This window comes from Bidens hawaiensis, unplaced genomic scaffold (assembly GCF_021521415.1).
Source record: "Bidens hawaiensis isolate Kalapana, Puna unplaced genomic scaffold, B.hawaiensis_p1.1 tig00037275_1, whole genome shotgun sequence".
In the NCBI taxonomy this organism is placed as follows: Eukaryota; Viridiplantae; Streptophyta; class Magnoliopsida; order Asterales; family Asteraceae; genus Bidens; species Bidens hawaiensis.
In genome coordinates this window covers 186,913-193,019 of record NW_027496511.1, presented here as the reverse complement: position 1 = coordinate 193,019, position 6,107 = coordinate 186,913, and positions in this window count along the sequence as shown.

Genomic DNA, 6,107 nt, shown 5'->3' with positions numbered 1-6,107 from the left:
AGTACTTTAAGAAAACATTTATAATTAGTTTGTAAAGATCTTAACAGAAAATGTGAGATTTGGTGGCCCGAAACACAACTAGTGTGTTTTTAAGCGAGTGAACTCGGTTTAGTTCGGTTTGGTTGGTTCAAGACTTGGTATGTGATCAAGTTTGGATCCAACAAATCCATATTATTATAACAAATACAAAAATGTAATAAAAGAACATAAACACTTAAATATTACGTACAACTTGTTTTAAAACAATTAAATAAAGAGTTAAATGAGAGTTCAGTTTCGGTTCGGTCCTTGACTCGGTATGAGACCGAGGATGGTAATACTTAAGTCTTACATACAACATGTTAGAAATGATAATACTTAAGTCTTACATACAACATGTTAATAATATAAAGTATTTAAAAGAAAGTTCGTTTTGGTTCGGTCCTTGACTCGGAATGAAACCGAGGATGGTTGCTACATACCCAATACCATAGAACTTATTAAAATGATTTGGATAAGCTTACATAAATTAAAGTGTTTAACAAGAGCTATAATAGTCCTCCATGTAGTGTTGCCTAGCAATACACCTAAATCGACCATGGCCGGATAAGGGAAATCCAAGGAAACACGGGAAATATGTTTTAAACAAACTATATTAACAAGCTTTAATTAACAAGAATTAGTTAGAAACAAAGATTTTAGCATTAGTTTGACCTTGAGAAGTTAAACTATCAAGAATGTGAAATATGAGATTAGAACTTAAATGGGGAGAGTGTTTGAGGTGAATGAGCAACCAAAGATGGGTGCATTGGTCTTGTTTATATAGGGAAAGAGTAAGGGGTTTATCCATAATGTTGCCTTCAAGTAAATCATGCATTTTGATTGGTTAAAATTGTCAAACAATGTGAAATAACAAACAAAAACAAATTGTGCAACTGCAGGTCTATGCAGGCAGCGCGGCGACCACCACAACTCTTAGGGCCGCGTGGCGCGGCGCCCTATGAGGAGCGGGTTGGTCTTCAATTTTGATTAGAGTCAAGCTAAACGTACCCCCTCTGGTTGCTAGGCATAACCCCCCCCCCCCCTGGAAAAATCAACTTTCATATTACACCTTGATATCATATAATTACTAAATTAGCACTAAAATAAGGATTTCATATCATTTTTTTACAAGTTGTGTTTTTTTTATTTCGAATTTCGGGTTTAGGATTTAGGGTTCGGGTTTAGGGTTTAGGTTTTCGGGTTTAGGATTTAGGTTTTCGGGTTTAGGGTTTCGGGTTTCGGGTTTAGGGATTAGGGTTTTAGGTTTTCGAGTTTTGGGTTTATTTTGTAAAAGATAATTAGAGGTAAAATAAGGATATTATAAATATATATACTATTAAAATTAATAAAAAAAGATATTATAAATATTTACAATATTAATACTAAAAAAATAAATTAATAGTAATACTTGATAGTTTTTAATTTGATATATGTAGGGGAGATTATTAAGGGAAAAAATGTTGTATGGACTAATATGTATATAAATAATGTTAAGAGGTAATAGTAATTTATCTAATAAGTTAAGGGGGTGTATATTTAGTAAAAATGGTGTAAGGGGGGTACGTTTAGCACCACCCTTTTGATTATTTGACGATTTTAGTCCCTGAATTTCGTTAAGTCGTTTTTAGCCATAAAAGGGTGTTTTAAGGTACAGAAAAGGACGTTTCGCGATCCAACAAGTGTGAAACAAATTTGTAACATAAAAACCACTATTTTTGTTAATATCAAAGAATCCGAAAAATAAAATAAGTCGAGTTTATCGTACAAAAACAAATACGAATTAAAATGAAAATGACAAATGTCACACAATGTGTGTACTTGTTACTCATATCCATCGCTCCTTTTACTAAATGAAACTTCTAGTTAAACAACGGTAAAACTGTTAGTAGTGGGCGGTAAGCCCTTTTGGTGGGGGGAGCCGGAGATTCATAAATAAGTTTAGATAGTTTTTAAGTGAGTCTACCTTAATATTTTGTTATTCATAATTAATAATTAAGAGTAGTATTGATCATTTTTAATATTATAACTAAAAAACTTAACGACTATCCATGTTAGAGGTGCTTCTTAGTGTACATAATCAAAGTACTTGAACCACCTATGCTATTTTAGAAAGTTGGAGACCAAACCCGCAGTATTCGTAAACCGCAAGTAGCCTTTTAAAAAAAATTTAATTGATAATTATTATTTTTTAGTTGCCGACGAATCCTTTAAATGGGCTACTAGTTAAATTCATCATATTGGAATACACTCGCCTTCGGATCCGGGAAAAACCATCACCTAAGGCCAATGCCTGTGAACACTCACCCGAAGGCTTGGCAATGAGGTGAGGTAAAATTCGTTTAGTTCGAGGATCCAATTAGTGAACACCACATACTTGCCTAGTCTTTCATTATCACCTGGTGGCGTCGAAACTAAATGCTAGGGGCATGAATCTCACATGGATCACATGGAATGGAACACCAAGTCTCTTTCTTACTACTTCACCACAATGCTCATTTGCGCTATTTTTTTAAGAACGATTTTTTTTATGTGTTAGAGCATTCACAATTAATACATCAAAAATTGTGAGTGAAGTTTTTATAAGGTATTTTGCGTGAAGAAGAGAGAAATGTAATGATTTTTCTGTATATTTGAAAAGTTACTGTTCACACCATATAATATTTTAATATATTTTGAAAGTGATTGTGAGTGAATAAGAGAGAAATGTAGTGATTTTTTTGTATATTTGAAAAGTTATTGTTCACACCCTATAATTTTTTAATATATTTTGAAAGTGATTGTGAGTAAATGATAGAGAAATGTAGTGTTTTTTTGTATATTTGAAAAGGGACTGTTCACACCCTATACTTTTATAATATATTTTGAAAGTGGCTGTGAGTGAAGAAAAGAGAGATGGTTATGATAAAAGTATAAAAAAATATTATTTAATCGAAAATAGAGAAAATGTAATGATATTTAGTGTAATTTTGGATTTAAAGATAAAGAATTGAATGTGAATGCTCTTATGCTACCACACTCTCCAACTTGGCAAAACTATGTTGTCCTAACCGGGCTCACACTTGTTTCAGAGTTTGACTTAGGCATTCCCCCAAAGAAACCATACCGCCGGTCGCCACTTGACAGTCTTTATGTCGTCACAATAGCAAAATTCTTTGACATAACACATTGGGACGAAAAGTCAGGTAGGCTTGAGGTCCAAAATAACCACCTTGTAAGACCTACTTCAAATCATTTATAGCTAATATTCACATAAAATTCCAAAATTAAGAATCAAACTTGGGTCATCATTGAACAACCTAAGTCTCCTACCACTAAGGCCAAGTGTAATGGGGCGTCGGATTGGGCGAAAAGGGGCGAGAACACCCCCCCCACGGCGATATTTGGGCGAAAAGGGGCGGGGTGGGGTTAGTTTGTCGCCTGTTGGTGCATAGATGTCAGTAGTTCATATGTCTAAAGTCTGTAATCGAGTCTGTAATATTGTTTATGTAATTGTTTGTGTAACAGCGAAGTTGTTGACAAGTTCGCTTAGGCGAACTTGTTAACCAAGCGAAGTTGTTGACAAGTTCGCCTAGGCGAACTTGTTGAACGAGCGAAGTTATAGACAACTTCGCCTGAGGCGAAGTTGTCGTGTATTTATATTGTTTAACTGTTTACGGTTTAGTAGTTGGTCAGTTAGTGTTTTGGTTGATCGAGTTCAGTTTACGTTAGTCTATTGACGTGAGTCTGTAAGTAACACGGTTCAAGTTATTAATATAACGTGTGGTTGTTCGTATCGTGTGTACGTGTGTTCGTAAGCTTATATTCTACGTCCGTAACGATCTACACAGGGATTCCGCACCTGTGTATATCGGGATATCTCGTGTGATCCGTCCAGGGAACCTACAATTGGTATCAGAGCTTTTGCTCGATTGTGTGGTTCGGGATATTCACGCGGGTGTAGAATTCGTTTCATTTCGGGTATTACCGGGACGAGTTTTTGGTGTTTTTGCTCATTATAGCCTCCTACAAGTGTGTTCAAGCCTTCAAACCGTCAAAATCGTCGTTAAAATCCGTTTTTCAGATCTGCAGAAAGTTTCAGTTCGTCAGGCGAAGTTGCTGTTCATCAGGCGAAGTTGCCATCAGGATTCGTAGGGTTTCAGCGAAGATATAAGGAGAAGCGAAGTTATTCACAACTTCGCCTACCTCCTCAACTTCGCCTAACTCAGCGAAGTTCTCATCAAGTTCGCCTAGCTCAGCGAAGTTCTCTTCAAGTTCGCTTACTTTCTAAGTTCGCTTACCCTAAGCGAAGTTATTCTCAACTTCGCTCAGTCACGCGAATTTAAGAAGGATCCAGCGAAGTTATTACTTAAGCGAAGTTATCCTTAACTTCGCCTACAGTACTGTTTCGAAGAAAATTTTCTAACTTCGCCCTTTTCAAAATTTTTCGGGTTTCTTAGTCTTCAAGAAGGATGTCGTCAATCAACATTTCAGAGCTTGTCAAGATGGAAGTTGAAGCAGGGTCAGCTACAAAGGCCCCAAGGTTGCTGAAGGGAACCGACTTTGTTGCGTGGAAGGATCGGTTCATACAATATGTTAAGTACCAGGATGCGAAAATGTGGGTATGCATCCAAGATGGATATATTCCACCGATCATGGAGTATGAGGGTCGAGACCAAATCAAGAAATACAGTAAAATGGAAGAAGAGGAGAAGAAGATGTATGAAGCCGAAAGCAAGGCTCATGCGGCAATCACAATGGCTCTTCCACAGGAGATCCTCCATACTTTCAGAAAGTATACATCAGCTAGAGAGCTTTGGGAAGCTCTTGAGAGCAGATTCGAAGGAAATGTAGGCATTCGGGCCTCAAAGATAAAGTTACTCAAGACTCAATTTTCAGTCTTTAAGTACTTGAAGAACGAATCTCTTGATGATATTATCACTCGATATTATCATCTAATGACTGAATTAAGTAACTACTCCATTTCATACCGAGAAGAAGAGATTGTGGAGAAACTTCTCGATACTCTCCCACCAAAATGGGAGATGTATACTGTACTGATGAGGGAAGACAAGGACTTCTCTACTTATGATCTTGAAACCGCGGTCAACAAGCTCAGAACTTTTGAGCTTAATATGGTAAGAAAAGAAACATCTATGGATCAGGTTCAAGATCCAGGCATGTACGGTGCTAAAGTAAACTCCAATACAAGTTCAAAGACTGACTCTGCCGCCTACTACTCGAAAGGTGAGTCGGGTGCCAATTCTTCACAGGAGGGGCATGTGTCAGTAAACTCAAATGGGGATGTTTGCTTTGTTGCGGGTGGATCAACTGGTACTCAACAGACAGCAAGCCAGAGTAGTGGATCTTCAAGTTCCTCAAGCAATAATTACTCAAAGATGCCAATGAGCGTCAAATCTGCTGAAGAGCAGTTTGGCCTCTATGCTTCATTTATTGCTTCATACGAAAACTATATTCAAGGAAAGGTGGTTGATCCAGCGATGCTAGATGAAGACTATGACCAGATCGATGCTGATGATCTGGAGGAGATGGATTTACAATGGCAGATGGCCATGATAGTGAGGAGAGTGAAGAAGTTCATGAGAAAGACGGGGAGAAAGTTTGTGGGTGGCAGGCCAGGGTTCGACAAGTCTAAGGTGAGGTGCTATAACTGTCAACAAAACGGGCACTTTGAAAAAGATTGCAGAAACGAGAGAGTTGAACGTGGTCAGGGCCGGTCTGCACAGCACACTGGGAATAATAAGGAAATCAATGCCATGCTGTCCAGAGAAGCAGGTGAATACAACTGGAACCTGTAACACCCCGACCAAAGGCGGATTATACATCGGGGCGCCACATATTGTTTCATTACTCGTGACACTATTGGGTGTCAATATTTAATAAATACATTCATTCGCGCACGCACAAGGTATACATAAGATAACATAAATCAACATAATTCGATATATTATAAGGCAAAATAGTCGAATAACAATAACTTGTCTTGATACATTTTAATCTAGGTCCAAAATAAAGAAAACTTCCTACGTGTCCACAAGCTCCAAATGTAGCTACAGCAAACCTGAACATGTGTTAAAATAAACGTCAAA